This window comes from Manis javanica, chromosome 8, assembly GCF_040802235.1.
Source record: "Manis javanica isolate MJ-LG chromosome 8, MJ_LKY, whole genome shotgun sequence".
NCBI lineage: Eukaryota > Metazoa > Chordata > Mammalia > Pholidota > Manidae > Manis > Manis javanica.
Window position 1 is genome coordinate 34,543,340 of NC_133163.1, and position 22,925 is coordinate 34,566,264.

The following is a 22,925-nucleotide window of genomic DNA, read 5'->3' on the forward strand; positions in this document are numbered from 1 at the left end:
CATTTCAGATTTTTCCCTTATAAAGATCCATTCTGGCATTAACTCCTAGACTCTGGTGATAAGACTGCTCTCTTCCTGGCACAGGAAGGGCACCTTTCTCATGGGGTATTTTATGACCTAATTTTAGGAAAAAAGAAGGAGCTGAGAGAGCTCTTTCTGCATCTGCTCTTTCTCAAGTGACTTCAGCTCAAAATAATCAATATGCCAAAGCAGCATATTTTGGGGTGGCATGTTCTGAACCCCTTTATGTGTTGAACCAAGTAGAGGAAACATTGAGAAAGGTTCTACAGACTGTTGAGTGTTTGGGAACACTTGGCACTCATTATACAGTAAACTAAGCAAATAAAAAATGCAATTATTTCAGGAAAAACAAATTGTATGAGAAAGAAAATGTAATTATAGTACTGACTCAACAGTGAATAATATTTATATAATCTGCCAGGTGTCCACAGTGGTTCCCTCTCCTGCTGGGTGGCCCAAGAAACACCTCCTTCCTCTCATCCCTCCGGCCCTGGGAGAAGCAGGAGCTGGAGTAACCAATCTCTGCTCTTCCAGCAATTCTAGCACTTTCTGACTATATCCTCTATTGGATTGTCTAGCATATGTTTATGGATACTGACTTGTACAGAAGCCAATATGTCTAAAATTGATAAATGAAGAAATAACAGAGTAAGTATTATGTTAAAAGCATGGAAGTAAATACCAGAAAAAAAGTACAGTGAAAGTGTTTGCCTGTGAACTTGTGGGTGGGGTCAGAGCAAGGGAATATATTAAGGAAGATGAAAAAGAGGGGATGATTATTTTAAGAAACTAGTTAATAGCCTTTTTGAATCTGAAAAACAAAGTTTGGAGACAGTATGAAAGAAACAGATTATGACAAAAGGGGTCTACGTCCTCTGTCCAAGCAGAATTGTTGAGCCTTCCCTTGTCCACCTTTGCGACCCCCAATCGGTCAGTGTGGGAGCCAAGATGAGGAGTCCCTCCAGGGAGAGGGGAGATGGGAGAGCCAACCCAAGCACCTGGCGGGACATCAGAACTGGCACAAGGATCTCCTGAGGCTTGAGGAACAATAATCTGTCTGACGTCTGCGGCAGGTGTTTTCCTGAACGGCGCTATAATCCTCACCTGCTGTTAAGAGAAGGTGGGTTTTGTGCACCAGCCTGTATCAGAGATGTTAGGGGGACTAAAAGAGAAAGGGGCCACTGTCCACATGTCCATACTTGAATAAGACTCAGGAGAGGGTTTGCGCTGGTGTGGAGCTGGAGCTCAGACGGAGCGGCTAAGAACCACCATGAAAACGGAAGCCGCATTTCATCCGGAATGCTTGGGAGTGCTGAGGAGGGACCTGGACTTCCCGCTGCTCTATCTTCCATGGATTTCACAACTATCTGTTGAATACCTTTTATGTGCCAGATCCTTTCTGGGCACTGGTGACACAGGGTTAATAAGACAAAGTCCTTGTCCTTATTTTATTTTTCTCAAATAGATTCCAGTGCTGTTTGTGTTACCAGTCTCTCTTTAAGAGGTTGTCTTTCATCTACTTCACCTTATTGGTTAAGTCCACGCCACAAGCCCTCAAGGGTAAGGTCCTATAAGCCAGATACACTTCTGCTGGCCTCATCAGTAATGACCATTTACTGTCTATATAACAGCTATCCTGCCAAACTCCCTATGTATCTAACTTAAGGGGACAACAACCTGTGTCTGTCTGACCCTAAAGCTCTGTCCTGGACCAATTGCCATCACTCAAATATTAGCATCTTAAAAGCCTAAATTACTTTCCAAGAAAAGTACTTCAGGCCCAGCCAGTAAAGAGTTATTTTAGAATCCATATCTATGGGACAAGGACAATATTTAAGCATTCTTTCTCCCAGAAGAGTTTTTTGATAGTCCTTTAGATCAAATGCACTTAGGCTTAAATAACATCATGGTTAAAACATTCTTTTTCAAATGTTCAGATATTTGCCTTCAAACTGTAGTCCCTTGTTTACCCAAGTCTTTAGAAAGTACTTTCTGGGCTGCCACCAACTTTTAACACATTAATACACAAGGGAATGCATCTTCAAATACAGACAATGAAATCCAATTTTTCACAGAGCTTCCTGAAGATCAGATGGGGGTGGGGGTCAGATTGAATATGACATGGTCTAATAGTCTCATGCAAAATGTCTCCATGCTTACCAGGATGTAACTTAGGCCATCTCCAGGGACTACTGCAGAGAAATCCCTGGGAGAAAGAAAAATGTTAATTTCTTTTCCAATTACCAGTATGCTCTTTAATTCAAATGAAATGTCCCCAGTGTGCTAGATACTTTATGAGATCTGACACAAAGACCTGCTCCAGCCCTCAAGGGATTTCCGTGAAGGAAAGCTGTGACACATTCTGGGGCCGTAGAGGGCCAGACAAATAACACAGAGCAAAAGGAGAGGATACTTGCACTTTTTCTCCTGTGTCCGAGACCAGAGAGACTGAACCCCGATTAAACTTTCTTCTCATTTATAGTCTTTTGCTGTGGGTAGAGAGAGTAGATGGAGCAGGAGTAATGCTTCTTTTCCTTTCATGTGCACAAACTCACCTTGAAATCAAGCCTTCATATGTCAGCACCTACGAGATAAGTAGGTACAGCCTGTGTGGTACAGGCTCTTCCAGAAATTTTTGCAGCCAATTTTCTCTCCTACAAAAATATCTCAGGAATTTTTAAGGAAAGTCAACTCCTTTTGAGCAACTGCCCTGCTCATTCTCTGCTGTGTGGGGTGATCCACAGGAGAATGGCCATGGGTAGCAAGTCTAGATGTCACTGGTTTGATCCGGGTCTGCTAGAAGGAGCTGTTTCTCCTGCTGCGCCTGTCTGTGATGGTGGCAGCAGCTTCAGCTCTGGCCTAGGTACCAGTTTGGATATGTTATGCTAAGTATACTTGTCAGTTAAGATTATTTTGGTCAGACTGCAAGTAATGGAAAGCCCTTGCTAAAGGATATATCTTTTAAAAAGGTAAAATTATGACTTCCATACAAATATAGAATGAACACATGCCAATGATTTTATTTAACTCATTAAAGAGAGAATTGGTAAGATTACAACTAATTCAAAGGAAAATCTGAAGAGCAGAGACATGTACAGGCAATCAGGAATACTAAAATGAATTTGCTTAGTAGAGCAAAACTGTGGGAGAGCAGTCACACCTCTGCCAGACAAAATTCATTTGCATGTTTATGGACAAGAGTCATTTGCATTGCTGGCAGTTCCATATAATTTACAGAGTTGTGAACTAGCTCAACAACACCAAAATGTGCAGAGAACCCACAGAATCAAGTAACCTGGCAGTGTATACTAGGCAATGCCTAATTTTCCTTTGAAGACAATTGGTCCATTTTAAAGGCTTTCAAATTTTTCCTTTTACCCTACAGTGGCTTAAATCAGTAAGGCACTGATTTTTCTCAAGTACCAAGCAGCCTAGAAATAAACAGTCCTGGGCTGTTACAGTGGTTTATGGGGATATTAGACCCAGTTACCTTCTACCCTCTGGCCTTCCATCCTTGACGTCATTCCCATCATTTCAAGATGCCTGCTGTGTCTCCAAGCATCTCTTCCTGAATTCTGGGCAGGAAGCTGGAAGATTCCTGATTCTTCTTTTGAAATTTTCTCTTCATATCTGGGAAAGGAAAAGCTCCTCCAGGATCCTATGGCTACCCTAGCTGTAAGAGACACTGGGAAGGTGAGTATTCTGACTTTTTTCACTCTGTAGCAGAAGGAAACATGGGAAAAGCTGGCACCCAGTGGTTTGGGGCAGCCAGTATATATGTACCATGTTATACCTAGTCCGTTATTGGTAATTCCAAATGGGGGTCCTAGAAAGTTTCTTTGCTTAGTACTATAGATATTTTATTTATGATTTTAAAGACATTTAGATTAGGTATATGTAACTAATTACAAGTGTAAAGGTAAGACTACTAAGTACTGAGCTTAAATATAAAAACCAAACCTGCAATTGGAAGGATTATGTACCAAAAGCTCCAAGTTCAGAGAATTCTTTGGACATGAGGAGTTGTTTGGAAAGAAAGGTCCAAGAAGTTGAGTTGATACATAGAAGGAATTTTTTTCCTTTCTTCTTTTTTATTGGAATGAAAACTGAATCTGAAAATCTGACAGCTATAGGTTTGTATGATGTCAGTGGAATTTGTAGCAATGGAATATTTGAAGTGTTGTTTTTGATCCAGAATAGTTATTCTTTTGTGCCTTTTCCCTTAGATTTTCTATTCTCTCTGATAGGCAAACAGGCTCAGGTGTGAGAGCTTTGTTTCTAGGTAGTACTCTGGAAAGCCTTACTGTCATCTCGAATACTTTGCCCTCCACTTTGGGAACATTACAACTCAGTCTCATTGACCTGTGTGACTGCAACCTTCTGCATCCATTTCTGTTCTGTAATCCTTGCCTCTACTTTCTGCAAGTAGGTCAGGGGTTCAGACAGTTAGCTCCTACTTGGAGACAAATTTCAGTAGTCTAGCCTAGTGCCCCCTAAAATATCTCGAATGACATTTGACATTCAGATGGGATTTTAAGTATAATTAACTGAATGTTATTATTTAAGTATCCAGAACCAACCCCAACTATTTTGCACCATCCATCCCATGTCATTCAGGGAAGTAGTAGGAATTGTTAAACCATGGAAGTCTAGATGTACAACTCATTTCTGTCTTGAAGGCTGCACCATCATTCCTGGCTGGTGTGACCTATAGTAGAAGAAAAATTCATTTTCTCTCTACCTATTTGTCTCAGTCTATTCAGTCTTCTATAACAGAATGCCATAGACTGGGTGGCTTATAAACAACAGAAATTTATTTCTCACAGTTCTGCAGCCTGGGAAGTTCAAGATCAGGGTACCAGCAGGTTCAGTGTCTGCTGATGACTATGTTTTTGCTGTGTCCTTACTTGGTGGTAGTAAGAGATCAGTAAAGCATTTCTTTTAAAGGGCATTAATCCCATTCACGAGGGCTCCACGCTCATGTCCTAATCACCTGCCAAAGGCCTCACTTCCTAATTCCATCATGTTGAGGGCTAGGGTCCACAATATGAACTATATGGGGACACCAACACTCAGTTTACCACCATGTTACGTTCATTCTCTGGGTCCTTGTAAGTTGGACTGACAAAAGGCAGATGAGCAAGAGAAAAACCAACAGAAGTTTATTAGTCTTTGCATTGATCAAATACACAAGGGAACACTTAGCAATGAGGAACTCAAAGCTGTGATTAGAACTTGGGCTTATAGAACATCCTAACAAAAGAACGATACATTTTTAGAAAAGTGACAAGATGAAGGAAACACTTTTGAGTTTCTAGGATGACAAACCATGAGAAAGTAAAAAACTGGTGAAACGAAATGGAAGGTAAGCACCAGTTAGTAAAGTTTGCTATGTAGAATCTTCTGGTGCCATTCGGGGCTGATATCTCTGGTGATTAACTTTTGTCCTTCCTGGCAGAGAAGTGGGGGACACCTTTACAGATGCACATTCTGCTATGGACAAATAGGGTAGGGCCGAGAGCTTTTCCCCAATTGCCTTCACTCTAAATGGTCGTTATGCCAAAGTGGCATGTTTTGGGGTGGAAGCCCCTGCTGTACCGAGACCCACGATGTCTCAGAGGTCTTTTCTATGGAACCAGCATCAACACTGTTTAAGTTCTTTCTGCCATGTGAGCCTTACCGGTTCCCAGTTCTACCTTTCGGCTTTCTCCTTTCTTCCTGTTTTTATGTGACTGTTTTCTTCTTTCTCCTTTCTCTTGTGCCATTTCTCATCTTAGCATCAATTTCTCAGTTGTGATTCTAAGTCCCTCTCCTTTTTGGCTGTCTGTATCTTGCTCTCAGTGAGAGGGCCTCTTTATTTCTTTTCAGAATGCAATCAAGAGGACAGTCTCCTCAGGAAACACACTCCCCATTTCTGGGGGTTCCTGCTTTTTGCATGCAAAACCAGGTAGCTTGCTTTACTTCAAAACATCTGTAGCCACAGCTGGTGGCAGAGGCCTGCAGGGATCCAAACCACCTCAGTTCAAAGGCTGTCTGCTGATTAGCACCTTGAAGAGACTGGGAAAATATACCTCAAGGCTTTTAACCTTTCTTGCGGGGTCACAATACAAATTGCTCACTTACATTTTGATGTGAGGCTGGAGAACTGTCTGGCTCTCTGGGAAATGTCAGTGCCAGTGTAATAAAGGAGAAAGAGGAGTTGCTGGTTAGAAAAGTCACTGGGCTCCTCTTAGCACCACAGAGCCACTGTGGACAGTTCTGGCCAAGGGCAGCCTCCAAGGAACTCATGAGCAAGCTGGGAGTAAATGAGTGCCTGGTGAGAACAGGAATGCCTGGTCGTTCTCTCAGTGTGCTTTTGGGAAGAGCCCTGAACCCGAAATGACATTTGATTTGTCTTTACTTTGCCTCTGCTAAGATTGGTAGATCTTACTTTCCATGACCTCTCCAGGCCTTACTTTTTTTTTTTATATATGCACAGCTGTAAGGAAAAATGTTTTTTGATTAACTTAAAAATGTTATTAAAGAGACACAACAGTACATGCAATTATTATATTTAATTAAATAGATTCTGTTTCTTTTCCTCATTACTCAGTACTATTGTATTTAATTTATTTTGCCTTCTTCACCATGTAACAAACATATATTAGAAACTTTTAGGAAAAAAAGTCATTCTTTTTCTCATTTTCTGTACCTTTATTTTCATTGTCTATATTGAAATAAGTATGGTTTAGTTTTTTTTTAATATCATTAATGTATAATTACTTGAACATTACGGTTACTAGATTCCCCCCATTATCAAGTCCCCACCACATACCCCATTACAGTCACTGTCCATCAGCATAGTATGATGCTTAGAATCATTACTTGTCTTCTCTGTATATACTGCCTTTCCTGTGTCCTCCCACCTATATTATGTGTGCTAATCGTAATGCCCCATTTTCCCTATTATCCCTCCCTTCCCACCCACCCTCCCCAGTCCCTTTCCCCTTGGCAACTGTTAGTCCATTCTTGGGTTCTGTGAGTCTGCTGCTGTTTTGTTCCTTCAGTTTTTTCTTTGTTCTTATACTCCACAGATAAGTGAAATCATTTGATACTTGTCTTTCTCTGCCTGGCTTATTTCACTGAGCATAATACCCTCTAGTTCCATCTATGTTGTTGCAAATGGTAGGATTTGTTTTCTTCTTATGGCTGAATAATATTCCATTGTGTATATATACCACATCTTCTTTATCCATTCATCTACTGATGGACACTTAGGCTGCTTCCATTTCTTGGCTATTGTAAATAGTGCTGTGATAAACATAGGAGTGCATATGTATTTTTCGAACTGGGCTGCTGCATTCTTAAGGTAAATTCCTAGGAATGGAATTCCTGGATCAAATGGTATTTCTATTTTTAGTTTTTTGAGGAACCTCCATACTGCTTTCCACAATGTTTGAACTAGTTTACCTTCCCACCAGCAGTGTAGGAGGGTTCCCCTTTATCCACATCCTCACCAACATTTGTTGTTGTTTGTCTTTTGGATGTTGGCCATCCTAACTGGGGTGAGGTGATATCTCATTGTGGTTTTAATTTGCATTTCTCTGATGATTAGCGATGTGGAGCATCTTTTCATGTGTCTGTTGGCCATCTGAATTTCTTCTTTGGAGAAGTGTCTGTTCAGCTTCTCTGCTCATTTTTTAATTGGCTTATTTGCTTTTTGTTTGTTGAGGTGTGTGAGCTCTTTATATAATTTGGATGTCAACCCCTTATCAGATATGTCATTTATGAATATATTCTCCCATACTGTAGGATGTCTTTTTGTTCTACTGATGGTATCCTTTGCTGTACAGGAGGTTTTTAGCTTGATATAGTCCCACTTGTTCATTTTTGCTTTTGTTTCCTTTGCCTGGGGAGATATATTCATGAAGAAGTTGCTCATGTTTATGTCCAAGAGATTTTTGCCTATTTTTTTTCTAAGAGTTTTATGGTTTCATGACTTACATTCAGGTCTTTGACCCATTTTGAGTTTACTTTTGTGTATGGGGTTAGACAGTGATCCAGTTTCATTCTCTTATATGTAGCTGTCCAATTTTGCCAACACTAGCTGTTGAAGAGGCTGTCATTTCCCCATTGTATAACCATGGCTCCTTTATCATGTATTAGTTGACCATATATGTTTGAGTTTATATCTGAGCTCTCTATTCTGTTTCACTTGTCTATGGGTCTGTTCTTGTGCCAGTACCAAATTGTCTTGATTACTGTGGCTTTGTAGTAGAGCTTAAATCAGGGAGTGTAATTCCACCTGCTTTATTCTTCCTTCTCAGGATTGCTTTGGCTATTCGGGGTCTTTTGTCATTCCATATGAATTTTAGAACTATTTGCTCTAGTTCATTGAGGAATGCTGTAGGTATTTCAATAGGGATTGCATTGAATCTGTAGGTTGCTCTAGGCAGGATGACCATTTTGACAATATTAATTCTTCCTAGCCAAGAGCATGGGATGAATTTCCATTTATTAGTGTCCTCTTTAGTTTCTCTTAAGAGTGTCTCATAGTTTTCAGGGTATAGGTCTTTCACTTCCTTGGTTATGTTCAGGCCTTACTTTTTAAAATTATTAAATCATCAGTCTCTAGGATTGTTTCCAGCTCCAAACATGTGATTCTATTACAGCCTTGAGGTTGCTATACTCAGTGAACTATACCAACAGAAACCCACTGAAGAGCAATGATATTCTTTTTAAGACTGGTGCTCATAAGGTATGTTTAACATGACAGGCATTGAAAATGCAGAGCAAGCACTGCAGGAAGGAATACCAGTGCTTTGTAGCTGGCCTCCAAAAAGTCCTTCAGTATTAAGCCAGCCTGAACATCCTATACTCTTTCTCATACATCCTTGGAGTGACAGCTTAAACAACTTCAGAAAAGAAACTTCAAACTTAGAAAGGTCTTTTTTCTTTTCTTTTTTTTTTTTTTACAAAGAAATATATTCATTATAGGAATAGTCCCAAGCTCACTGGAAAAGATGTTCATAGAGTTGAATAAAATAGAGATCAACCTTGGAGTGGGTGTCCTCCATACCCTTTAGGGTTACTCCTTCCACTTCCTTGGGGCAGCCAAGCACTGCAGGCTTTATCTCTCATCTCTTATCTCCCCCACCCAAAATTAAAAGGCAGAAGCTTGTCATGCAGACACATGATTGAAACAAAGATCTTGGACCATCAAGAGTAAATACCTCCCACTGTAGGCCCATTGAGGAAAAGGTCAGTGAACAAAAAAGAGAAACCCTAATATTATGATTGTAGACTTGTTGATGCAGAGAACGGAAGAAAATAGAGTTTTAGAAAGTAAGGCTTTAAACTGCAAGCAAGCAAAAAACAACTCCGTTGATCCAAACAATGCTGAAGTTCCTGATAACATTAACAATTATAATTACCAACCAGAGATCTACTGAGTGCAGATGGTTAGATATACTGTTTAAGTGCTTTCCTCACCCAACCTTCACCTCTGCCCTCTCAGTAACTAATATTATACATGAAAAAACCAAGGCTCAGAGAAGATACATGCTGACGTTCTCTAAGAGAGTAAATCAGGGCACCAGGATTCTTATTCACATCTGTAGGTGAAATTTTAACAATGGAATATTTAAAGTGTGGTGTCTGATCTGGGAGGGTTATTCTTTTGTGCCTTATCTGATTCTAGATGTCATGCTCTCAATTGCTTTCTCTGGCATCTCTAATTCTTGTCAGGATGTTCTGGCTGCTGCCATTGCGACAGTAACAGCTAGCGCATTTCCCAAACGTTTCTTCTGGAACCCTGAGGTCCATAGATATGTACTAAGGTTCTGTGAGGGGTACTCTGCAACTAGAGTTAGCCTCTAGGTGCCTGTGTGAAGTCCCTGGCTTCCCCAAACCCCATTTTAAGTCTGTGAATAGTTTATTTTTCCCCCTTGAGTTCAGATATTTTTTTTCTTTCCTTCTCCAAATTACATCCCCATCTTTCTTTCTAAAGCAATTAGAGTTTGTTACAGAAGACTAAATCTACAAGTGTTTCTGGCTAAAGCAGAAAATTCATTGTATTTATCTAATTGTAACCCAGATAGGAAACAACACAAGGATGAGATTTTTATTACAGTTCCCATCCAACTTACATCTCTAATACCATTATCCCATTTTTCCACCTACCACTGTGAGGTTGTACACACCTCCCTCAGGAAGGGCAGGATGGGGTGGGAGGAAGGGTCTGGGATGATTGCCTGGGTATTTCTAGGTCCTTGTTTATGGCTCAATCAAAACATTGTGCCCAGTTCCTAGAAGTTGAGGATTTTAATGGTGTGCTTGTGGTTTTCTCCATTTTGAATGGAAAATTTTTAGCTACAAAGGAAGAAGAAACATGCTTCTCTCACATGTATTCACAGAGTTATATTTTGGATTTGAGTGTACAAGTAGATGGTGTGTATTAGCCAGACTTTCAAGATCAAGAGTTTCAAACTCAAATGTCCATAAGAAACAATCAGGTGACATAACTAAGCTGAAGTGCCCTGGGTCAGGGAAACAAGAGGGGTAGGTAAGAATTGTACAGAGCACATGGCCCCTTTTAGGGGCATTCCCTACTCAGCCTTGACTGATTATTGCCTCCTAGAACTGCAGGTTCAACATAACTAGATCTTTTAATTTTTAAAGAAAAGCCAGAAATCCAGAAATTTATATGAAACCACTCAGATTTTTTATGTTGGCAATTACCTTTATGAATTAAAAAACACTGTGTAGAAGAAAATCACTGCATAGGACAAACAAAGCCGATTTGTCACTGTCAGCTGCCATGTTGTAACCTCTACTCTAGAACTTTATTGAGTGAAGGTAGAACCAGGATTTAGGTAAAGAGAAGAGAGGAACATTAGACATTTTGAAGTTTCGGAGCACTGGGTGACATGCTGGAGAGTCAGCCTGACATCCCTGTCAGAGCTACAAAAGACCAGAATTGGATGTTTGAGGTTCTTGGACAAAGGCTTAGTGACCACATGTTGGGAATGTAGATAGAGTTTCTACTTGACATTGTTGACCTTTGGTTTTCTTCTAGCTTCGAAAGCTGTAATTTTATGCAAGTGAGAACTAGCTATGAGAGTTAAATGGAGGGATAGGTTACTTTGGTTATAGGAATCAAGGTTCATCATCCTTGATGCAATTGCTCCTTGAGATGTCTTTTAAAGGAAGGTTGGGAGGGGATGACTGGAGACTCATCTGCTTGGTGCTCAAGTTTCTGAGAGGAAATTAATCAGAGCAGGAGAAACACAACCCAGTTGACATAAAGATAAGGCATTTAAACTGGACTTAAAGAATAGGAAGGATTTCAACAGAAAGTAAGCATGGATGGGAAAAATCTTGGAGGAAGCAGCAGTTGTGAGTAAAGTCATAAAGATGGGATATGTATACCAAGTCCAGGCAGCCTCCAGTAATCAGATTTGACTAGTTCTTTATTTAACCTATACTGGCATAGCTTCTAAGGGCTTTACAAATAATAACTCTTTCAATTCTTGTAATATCACTGTATAGTTGTTAAAACCAATAATACTAATTAAACTCCATTTGATAGATAAGGAAGCAAAGTGTTCTATTGTTTTAACATTTGTTAGGTTCTGCTAATGGCAGGATATAAGACAGTTATCCCTGGATGGATGAGAAGCACAACTCCTTATTACTTACAACCACCAAAGAAAGAAGACTGCCACACAGGGGCTTGCACCCAGAGAAAGGGTAATAGCAAGCTAGAACTGTAGGAGGTGGCTTATGTCTGAGCAGCCAGGTGGGGTTAGCTAGGTTTCACTGTCTTATTGTGGATTGGGTATTTTTAATGATTCTGCAAGTGCAAAGAGGAAGGAGCCATCTTTCAATGTTTGTCATCAGGGTCTCATGACAGTTGGGTATGTAGGTTGCCACCCAAGAGTGTTAGAGCCCTGTAAGGGAAACAAATGGGGTATGGATTTAGCAAACTGTCTGCAGAGGGGACTTGAGAGGTTTTTAGCTATGATCTTAAAACTGGGTTAAATGCACTTGTAGAATATGTTATCCTGAGGCACAGAGACACAAAGTAACTTGAGTAAATGGCAGAGGCAGGATTCAGCACCAGGCAGTCTGGTTCTAGAGTCTATGTGAGAGTCTTCTCCTAGGCAAGAAACTTGAAAGCCAAGCAAAAAATTTTGGGCTTTCTTTGCTTGAGTGACCACAACGTCAGTGATGGAGGGATATCACTGGAGGACAAGGACAGGCATGTGGAAGGATATATGGTGTGAGGAAGGGGCCTTGGCTATGAAGAAGCTGCCATCCTTGCAAAACTGTCATCTTTTATCTCCATGCACATCTTTCCAACCTTTCTTTCTGGGTGGTCCCTTCTTCCACTAAAATATGTGTAGTCTCTACTGATCCTTTGTGTGGAGGCCATGGCAATATGGAAACAATTTTTATAAACAAGGGGAAAAGGACCTTTATGAGTTTGTCAGCACCTAATATTTAAAATTCCTGTTTAGAAGACCCTGAGCCCCTATTTCTGGACAAAGGCCTCTTGCTCTGTTTGCCTTCATGGTTCCTCTCTACCATTATTTTTGAACTCAAACTGGGTTTCATTGAATGGCTGACTACAAATGCAAACCTCTTTGTTTAATTCCCTCAATGTCTGCTAAACTCCTATATTCATGCTGAACAAATAAAGCATTGATGTTAAGGAATCATCTGTTCATGTATCTTTGTCTTCAAGAAATTACCTTGGAGTTGTAAGGGAGGGAGACTGTGAAGCTGAGAGAATTCCCCAAACAGCTCTGCTTGGGGAAGCGTGTTTTGTACCTTATGTTTCCTGCTTAGGCTGGTGTGCTGGTTAAGTATGGAAGTGGGGCTCTCCTTGGGCCCTGAAGGGCTGATTGCTAGCCTGTTGTTCCTTAAGATGTCTTTAAAAGGAAGGGGAAGGTGGGAGGCAGATTGCTGGGGATTCACCTGCGTGGTGCTCAGATTCCAGAGGAAAGTAGCCATGGCGAAGGAAGCACAACCCAACTGACTCAGGGTTGTTGAGAGCACTTGTGGGATTTGTTGTGAAAGTGCTCCCTCTGACTTCAGTTATACAAGAAGTCTATTTCTGTCCATTGCCAACCAGGAGGGTGGCATCTTAGATGAGCACAGAGTCTGAAGCCTCTCACAGACACCCTGGGGTCCTTGCTTTCCTACCCAAAGCTGAACAGGGCCAGCCCCTGCCTGATTTCTGAAAGGGGTGACAGTCTTTCTGGTAGCTCACAAATGTTTTCTTTCTTCAGTAGTAATAACTTCCGAGGTTTGCTTAGGGCTGTGTGTTCATGGAGATTTTTACATATTGTCTTTGGAACCTCAAACAACTTTCTAGGCTGGTATCACCCTCCCACACTGAGGCTGCTCTCTCCTATGTGTCCTACCTTGACTTGCCTTTAGACTTTAGCTGGTCTGTTTCTACTTTCTCCTCGTGCCCAGAAAATACAGTCTCAAGCATTTCTATGGACTGTTGTGAATTGAATCCAGGCTCATAGTTCTTTCCCAGCTGTCTGTCTAATTAGTTTGTCATTAGAGGTAAGGCAGCCGTGAATGAAAACAAGTTGATTTGTTGCTCCTGTCAGGGCTACTGTCTTCCTTGCATTTTATTTTTTAATTAAGATCTCAAAAGCAGTTCCTTTTTTAAAAAGTGTGTTTCTGTAATGGTGGAGTTTGAGGCTTTGTGCCAGCTGTGCAGGGAGATTTTTGCATGTATATGAGGGTAAACAATCTTCCAGTTGTACCAGTCAAGTTCATCATTCACGTAACCAAGGGATGGCCTTTCTACCACCTACCACACACTTACTGAAGGCTTTCTACAGCTCAGGCAATGTGTTAAGCCCTGGAATTTCAGACGAAGATAAGGATTCCCAGTGCTGAGCATGGGACTGGGGGTCTAAAGAAGAGACCAAAAGGGAACCAGCAGTGGCAGGTGATACTAGGGGAGCAAGTGAGGAGAGGGTCAGGTGAGCAAAGAGTAAGAGAAAGGGAGCAGAAAGAGAAAGATAGATGTAGGTAAATATATACAAATCAGACCTTTCCAATGCTGGAAATATATAACTACATGATAGAATGGTTCAGGAGAAATAATAAAGCTTCAGCCAGCCCTATGTCAATGTGTAATAACATGGAGAAAATTTACCCCCCAGGTTTATTGAGATATAATTGTAATATAACATTGTGTAAGTTTAAGGTGTACAAGGTGATGGTAGGATATATATATACATATATGTGTGTGTGTGTGTATATATATGTAACATATATGTATCTTTATATGTATATAGATATGTGTGTATGTATCCTATATTTCAAAATGATTGCCACAGTAAGGTTAGTTTCTGCATTCATCACTGTGGGGAGGTTGGGGTTCCTATGGCCAGGATCTTCACTGAACTTAAACCACCTGATGATGTAACTGGCCTGTTGCTGGGCTGCCGCTTCCACACCTTTAGGCAATAAGCTATTATTGCGCTATATAGAGAGCTCAGTCCAATGCCCTGAGTGGAGGTAGAGATGTTAGTGCTCGACCTACCGCTGGAGAACAAGCCAGATAAAAAACCTTTTCACCCCAAACAACGTTTTGCTGTCAATTTCTTTGGTCACGCTGAATCCATAGCGAACTTGCCCAGGGCTGAAACCCATTGGCAAGATAATCACTTCACACAAATACCATTTTTTGTGTGTGAGTATAGAGACTTTTTAGATTTATTCTCTCAGCATCTTTCAAGTATACAATGCAGTATTGTTAACTATAGTCACCATGCTGTACATTAGATCTGCAGAACTTATTCATCTTACAACTGGAAGTTTGTGCCCTTTGGCAACCTTTACCCATTCCCTACACTCCAATCTTCCATGCCTGTCAACCACCATTCTCCTCTTCATTTCTATGAGCTTGGTTTTTATTTTAGATTACACATGTAAGGGAGATTATACAGTATTTGCCTTTTTCTGTCTGACTTATTTCACTTAGCATAATGCCCTCAAAATTTATCCATGTTGTTGCAAATGGCAGGATTGTCTTCTTTTTTATGGCTGAATAATAGTCCATTGTGTTATGTATATACATATATATATATATAATGTTTTCTTTATGCATTCACCCATCAATAGGCACCTGATTGATTTCCATGTCTCGATTATTGTAAATAATACTGAATGAACATGAGAGCCCAGCTATCTCCTTGAGATAATGATTTCATTTCCTTCAGATATATACCTAGAAGTGGGATTTCCAGATCACACAGTAGTTCTATTTTTAATTTCTGAGGAGCCTTGATATTTTTTCCATAGCAGCTGTATCAATTTATATTCCCACCGACAGTGCACAGGGGTTCTCTATTTATCAGCACTTTGTCTCTTGTCTTTTTGCTAATAACCATTTTAACAGGTGTGAGGTGATATCTCATTGTGTTTTTGACTTGCATTTCCCTGATGGCTAGTGATGTTGAGCACCTTTGTATGCACCTGTTGGCCATTTGAATATTGTCTTCAGAGAAATGTCTACTGAGGTCCTTTGCCCATGTTTTAATCATATTGTGTAGGATTTGGTTTTTTTTTTTTTTTTGCTTTTGAGTTGTATGAGTTCCTTACAAATTTTGGATATTAACTCTTTATCAGATTTTTGGTTTGCAAGTATTTTCTCTCATTCTGTAGTTGTTTTTCCTTTTTTTTTTTTTTGAGGTATGCCTTTAACTTATTTTTCAGTTTCCTCTGCAGGATTAAAAAGTCTCTTTCTCATCTCACTGTCATGCTCCTTGCTCTTGGTTCTCTTTTCAGTGTATTCATTCTTCAAGCATCTTCTCATCTCCTGATCTAGATCATTGCAATGACCAAAAATTTCAGAAGCTGTGCCGACTCGCGGCTGCACCGGATGGCTGAAGCGGTCGGTATTCACCAGCGAAGACTCATCACTCGAAGGCCCAGGCTGCGCGCCAGAACCCAGCCAGCACTAGGCTGTGAGGCCCCTGCACTCTCTGCAGCTCACCCCGCTCGGCTCTGTAGTTGTTTTTTCATTTTGTTTATCATTTATTTTGCTGTCCAGAAGTTTAGTTTGATATAGTCCCACTTGTTGATTTTTGCTTTTATTACTTGTGCTTTGGTGTTCTACCCTCCAAAATCATTGTTGAGACCATTGTCAAGGAGCTTATTCCCTTTTTTCAATTAGGAGTTCTACAGTTACAGGTTTTGCATTTAAGTCTTTAATCCATTTCAAATTAGTTTTTTTTGAGTCCTGTAAATTAGGGGTCCAGTGTCATTCTTTTGCATGTCAATATACAGTTCCCAACACTATCTATTGAAGAGACTATCTTTCCCCACTGAAGATTCTTGGTTCCCTTGTTAAATATTAGTTGACCATGTATATGTGGGTTTATTTCTGGGCTTTTAATTCTATTCCATTTGTCAATATTGTTTCTTTTTTTTATGCCACTATATACTATTTTGATTAGTAATAGCATTATAGCATAGTTTGAAATCAGGAAGTGTGATGCCTCCATCTTTGGTCTTTCTCAAGATTGGTTTGACTTTTGGGGTCTTTTGTGATCCTATACAAATTTTAGGATTTTTTTTTCTATTTATGTAAAGAAGTGCCATTGGAATTTTGATACAGGTTGCCATGAATCCATAGATAGCTTTGGGTAGTATGGACATTTTAACTTTTAATTCTTCTGATACATGAACATGGGCTATCATCCCAATTTTTTGTGTGTCTTCTTCAATTTCTTTCATCAATGTCTTGTTTCCAATCTATAGATTTATTCCTAAGTGTTTTATTGTTTTTGATACTATTGTGAATGAGGTTGTTTTCTTTCTTTCTTTTTTAGGTAGTTGATTGTTAGTGTATGGAAGCACAATTGATTTTTCTATATTGATTTTGTATCTTGCAACTTTATTGAATTTGGTTACTAGTTCTAACAGTTTTTTGGTGGAATTTTTTTGGTTTCCGAGATATATAATGCAAACTGACAATTTATTTCTTCCTTCCCAATTTGAGTGTCTTTAATTCCTTTTTCTTGACGGATGGCCCTGAATAGGGTTGCAGAGCTATGTTGAATAGGAATGGTGAAAGTAGATACTCTTGTCTTATTCATGATCTTAAAGGAAAAGCTTTCAAGTTTTTCACCATTGAGTCTGATATTAATTGTGGGCTTGTTTTATATGGCTTTCCATATGTTGAGGCCTGTTCCTTTTACACCCAATTTGTTGAGATTTCATCTTTTTTTTTTATCATAAATGGATGTTGAATTTTGTCAAATGCTTGTTTTTCATCTGTTGAGATGATCACATGATTTTTGTCTTCCATTCTGTTAATATGATGTATTGAATTTATTGATTTGCATGTATTGAACTGTTCATGCATCTCAGTGATTGAATCCTACTTGAATATGCTACATGATCCTTTAATATACTGTTGAATTTGTTTTCTAGCATTTTGTTGAGAATTTTTGCATTCCTTGGAAATGTTGGCCTGAAATTTTCTTTTCTTGTAATTTGCTTGTCTGGTTTTGTTATCAGGTTAATGCTGTCCTTGTAAAGTCAGTTTGGGAGTCTTCTCTCCTCTTCAATTTTTTGGGAAGAGTTTGAAAAGATAGGTGCTAGTTCTTTACTGTTTGGTAGAATTCACCAGTAAAATCATCTGATCCTGGACTTTTCTTTTTGGGAGGTTTTGATTATGTATTCAATCTCCTAACTCATTATTATTCTGTTCTAATTTCCTATTTCTTCATGATTCAGTCTCAGTAGGCTTTATATTTCTAGGAATTTATCCACTTCTTCTAGGTTGTCCAATTTGTTGGTGTGTAATTGTTCATGGTAGTCCTTTGAATTTCTGTGTTATCTGTTGTAATCTCTCCCCTTTCATTCAAAATTTTATTTATTTGAGTTTTCTTTTTTTTCTTGGTTAGTTTAGCTAAGGATTTGTCAATTTTGTTTATATTTTCAAAGAAACAACTCTTAGTTTTTTAAATCTTTTGTATTATCTTCCAATTCTCTATTTCATTTATTTCTGCTCTTTATTATTTTCTTCTTTCTGCTACCTTTAAGCTTTTCTTTTCCTAGTTCCCTGAGGTCTAATAAATTGTTTATTTGAGATCTCTCTTTTCTTTTAATATAGGTATTTATTGCTGTAAACTCCCTCTTAGAACTGCTTTTGCTGCATCCCAAAGTTTTGGTATGTTGTATTTCCATTTTCTTTTGTCTCCAGATATTTTATAGTTTCCCTTTTGATTTCTTCTTTGATCCATTAGTTGTTCATGAGTATGCTGTTTAATTTCTACATATCCTCCCTTTGTATAAATTGAAGCCTGAAACTTGCATTCAAGGAGAACACAAAAGGAATGGGCTTGGTGTAATTTCTGCCAGCTCAAAACCTTGCTAATCTGACTGTTATTATTTATTAGACGTGTGGAATCAGAAAGGCAGGAAGCTATGCTTATCTCATGATATAAGCGTAATATTTCTGTACAGAATTAAAGTTTGGGTTTTTTTTATCTGCATCAACATCTTGCTCACACAGTAGATGTTCCTTGGTTTCAGTATGTGTCAATATAAATGCATTGAGAAAGAACTATTCTGATTTCAGGATGATGTAGATCTGGTGGGACAATATGCTTAGATGATAGCTAAAGTCAAGTTGAAGCAGCTTTTTGAGTTAATATTATTAGAAATGAATTTTCCTAACTAAATATATAGTTTAATAATTTTCTAGAAGAGCACATGGGTAGTTTCTTGATATGATTCATTTTCTGTCTCTTAATCTTATTCTTTTTCTTAAAAATAGTTTTCTTTTTTCTACTCTTAAATAAATATTTGTTGATTGTAAGAATTTTGTTAAATAAAATCTATAGTCCTTCTGCCTAGAATACATTTTGGCATATTTCCTTTTAATTTGTTTGGATGTGTTTTCTTTGGTGTTGCTGTGATCATGTTATATTCAAAATGGTATATGCCTCTCAGGAAAATATCTGGTTCTAAAATTATAAAAGCAAAAACATGTTCTTTGTGGAAAGTGTGAAGATGCATAAAGATATAGAAAGGTTCAGATTCTGGCAATATGGCCAAGTAGATGTTCAGAGAAACCCATTCCAGTGCAGAGATAAGATAGGGGTTAAAACCAATGGAAGGTCAGAAAACATTCCCCCTCAGTAAAACTGAGACCAATCCCTCCATCCCATGCCCTGCTGATAGGCAGTATACCTAGCATGGAGGCAAAACTAGGAAAAAACCTGCCCTGTTGGTGGTCCAGGATGAAGGGTAAAGAAAAAATTCTGCCTATGAATTCCTTAAGTCATAAGCTTCTACTTGACAAGTATAGGGGTAGGTAGAATTCCTGCTGTTATTTGACTTGCAAAACCTTAAGTAGACAAATTAACTTAAAGTGGTCTTTATTAGTTGTGTCCTCATGTACTTGGCAGAAGCAAATGCAAATTACCTCTGGAGGGACTCATTTTAAACTCAGGCCTCAATGAATTCCATGGATAAAATTTCAAGGAGTTTGAACTTACAGGTATAAATCACTGAACATATGAGGAAACAAGTTGTGAAGGGGAGTCAGCACAAACCAATAACCATACAATTAGACCAGCAAAGACTGCAAATTAAAATTATCAGTGATAGAATATAAAAGAAGTGTGTTTGATATTTAAAACATCTAAAGCGAGGTCACTGAAAATATATAAAGGGACAATATGTTCTCAGATTTGTAAAAGAACCAAACAGAATTTTTAGAAATGAAAAATACAATTATGAAAATTAGAAAACTACTATATTGAGTAAGTAGCATATTTGACAAAATTGAGTTGAGCTGTAGTAAGTTGGAAGATGGAACTAAGTAAATTTACTAAAGTACATTGCAGAGAGACATGAAGATGGCAAACATAAAAGAGAAGTTAAGGGCTATGGATAAAAGAAAGAAAAGTTCCAATATATATCTAATTAGAGTCCCAGGAGAAGTGAATTGAAAGAATTGAGAGAGAGAATATTAGAAACTATAAGAGCTGAGAATATTTCAGAATTAATAAAGTATACCAATCCCAGATTCAGTATACTCAGTAAATCCCAACATAATAATTAAAAGAAAGTCCACTCTTTCACACATCATTGTGTTTACATTGATATGCATCTCATGTTGTGAAACAGCAGAACACATTTGCAAAAAAAGCTCTCAAAAACAGTAAGACAAAACTAGGCAAAGAAGGCACAACTGATTTTCAATAGCAACAATAGACTCCAGAAGACAGTGGAAAATCTTCATGGCTAAGAGAAAATAACCAGTTGTCTCATATTTTATGCTTAATGGAACTATTTTTTTAATGAAGGTAAATAAAATCATTTTCTGACAAACTGAAACTGAAAGGATTTACTACCCACAGATTCTCAGTAAAATAATTTCTAAAGGATGTGCTTCAAATAAAAATAAAATTGTTCCAGAAGGAAGTTCTGAGATTAAAGAAAGAATAGTGAAGAAATAAAATGGTAAGCACATCTATAAATATTAACAAACATTTATTAAGTAATAACAGTAATGTCTAATTTGAGAAGCCTAAATATCAGAAGAACTCAAATTCTAGTAAGAATTGGATATAATTCATTAATCCACTGAGTGCATATGAGAGAGAATATGAAAGAGAATTATTGTTCTAATAGTCTTGTATTGTTCAGCAAAAGATAAAGAATCAATTAATTAGAGAAAAATATGATGAAGTAGAAAGGCAAGGCAGAAACCTCTTCCTGAATACACATAAAAGAAGAAAATACAGCAAATACAACCAAACCTGAAAATTACCTGAAGATGGCAGAACAGACCACCTACACTGAAGAGAATCCCCCCACTGAAAAGGGTGAAGTGGCAGAGCCATGATTGAGTGGGACCCAAGCCCTCCCCACACCCAGCCCACAGTCAAGAGAAAGAGGAACAGAGTGGGGAGGGGATAGAAGCCCTGGAATGCTGCACACTGGGCCCTGGAGATCTGCTCTGGGAGCACTAGTCCATATTACACTGGGTTCTGGTGATTAGCAGGGCTAGACACCTGGGACAACTTGAACACCCTGGGAGGCAGAGACTACAGCCACCTGTGGAGGACAGGCACACTCACTGGTCCTGAGACCAAAAGCAGAGGCAGAAGTTTGAAAGACTTGCCAACAGTGGAAGGGGTGCCAGAGGGGTGAGGGATGGATGGAGCTCTCTACTCAGGAGAAAGGACAAGTGGATGATACCTTTTTAGCCCTCCCTTGGCCCAACAGAATGGGAACTCTCAGGAGCCCCAGACATTCCATCCTTCTCACTGGCAACACAACCTCAAGACTCCTGTCGGTGCACACTGCTGGAAAGCCAGTCTGTTCATCCCAGCAGCAGCTTCAGACTTTGCTGCCTGATAGGTAGAGGGAGGCTCTCCCAGATTTATTGCCCTGTTTCAGCCAAACTAGGGAGGTGCCTGTAGGTGCAAGCCCTGAGAGTTCCTTCATCCCCACAGGTGTCCAAGCCCAGTGCTGTATATCTTGCTTTGCATCAGAGCTGCACATCAGCCCACTCACCCCATTACCTTTGAAGCTCTGCCATCACTGCAGGGTGGGCAGAGGGCAGCTCTGTCCACATCAGTCCAAACAGAGGCTTCTGCTTGGAACACAAAGGCAGCTAATGCAAACAATTGGCACTGCAGACAGAGAGAAAGGCAGTTCTACCCACTGAATACCAACAACAGCTGGGACTCCCTCAAAGTAGAACCAGGCACTGGAGAGTGAAGAATCTTAAGCTTCTGGGCACCATAGGATGTCTCCTTCATAAAGCTATTACTCTATATGCCAGGAAGAATAGCAGAGCCATCTAATACAAAGGAAGAAAAACAGAAACACTGACAAAATGGGGAGGCAGAGGAATACGTTTCAAACAAAACTACGGGACAGGACAATGGAGATCACCAATCTTCTTGATAAAGATTTCAAAATAAAAGTCATAAAATGCTTACTGACTTACAGAAACATATTCAATATCTCAGTGAGTATGTCAACAAAGAGAAGACCTGAAAATCAGCCACTCAGAGCTGAGGAATACATTATCTTAAATGAAGCATACAAAGGAGGAATTTAAGAGTAGATTACTGTAGGTAGAGGAGAGAGTGACTGAGATGAAAATTAGAGAACAGGACACAATGAAGCTGAAGAACACAGAGAAAAAAGAATCTCTAGGAATGAAAGAATGATAAGAGAGCTGTGTGACCAATTCAAATGAAACAATATTTGCATAATAGGGGTACCAGAAGAAGAAGAAAGAGACAAAGGGATAGAAAGTCTCTTTGAGGAAATAATTGTTGAAAAAATTATCCAATCTGGGGAAGGAAATAGACACTCAGGTCATGGTAGTACAGAGAGCCCCTAACAAAAGGAACCCCAGGAAGACAATACCAAGACATATAATAATTTAAAATGGCAAAGATCAAGAAGAAGGAGACAGTATTGAAAGCAGCAAGAGAGAGAAAAAGGATGACTTATAAAGGAATCACCATCAGGGTATCAGCAGACTTCTCAGCAGAAACTTTACAGGCCAGAAGGGAGTGGCATTAAATATTTAGTGTACTGGAACAGAAGGACCTCCAGCCAAGAATCCTCTATCAAGCAAAATTGTCATTTAAATTTGAAGCAGGCATTAAACAATTTCCAGATAAACAAAATTTGAAGGAATCCACCACCACTAAGCCAGCCTTACAGGACATGTTAAAGGGACTGCTGTAGATGGAAATGTTCCTAAGGCTAAACAGCTTTCACCAGTGAAAATAAACCCACAGTAAAGGTAGTGGGCCAATTAATTACCAAGCAAGTATGAAATTAGAACAAAAAAAGCAAAAACGATACACAATATCAGTCAAGGGATACATAAAAAGTGAAGA

At 39.1% G+C, this 22,925-nt stretch overlaps 1 long non-coding RNA gene across 1 annotated transcript; it reads left to right on the forward strand.

Moving 5' to 3' along the window:
- Positions 1–448: 448 nt before the first annotated feature.
- Positions 449–18,908, forward strand: LOC108387157 (uncharacterized). Its single transcript, XR_012133789.1, has 4 exons — positions 449–669; positions 909–1,141; positions 3,561–3,714; positions 15,823–18,908. It is a non-coding gene; the product is annotated as an uncharacterized lncRNA (long non-coding RNA).
- Positions 18,909–22,925: the final 4,017 nt, after the last annotated feature.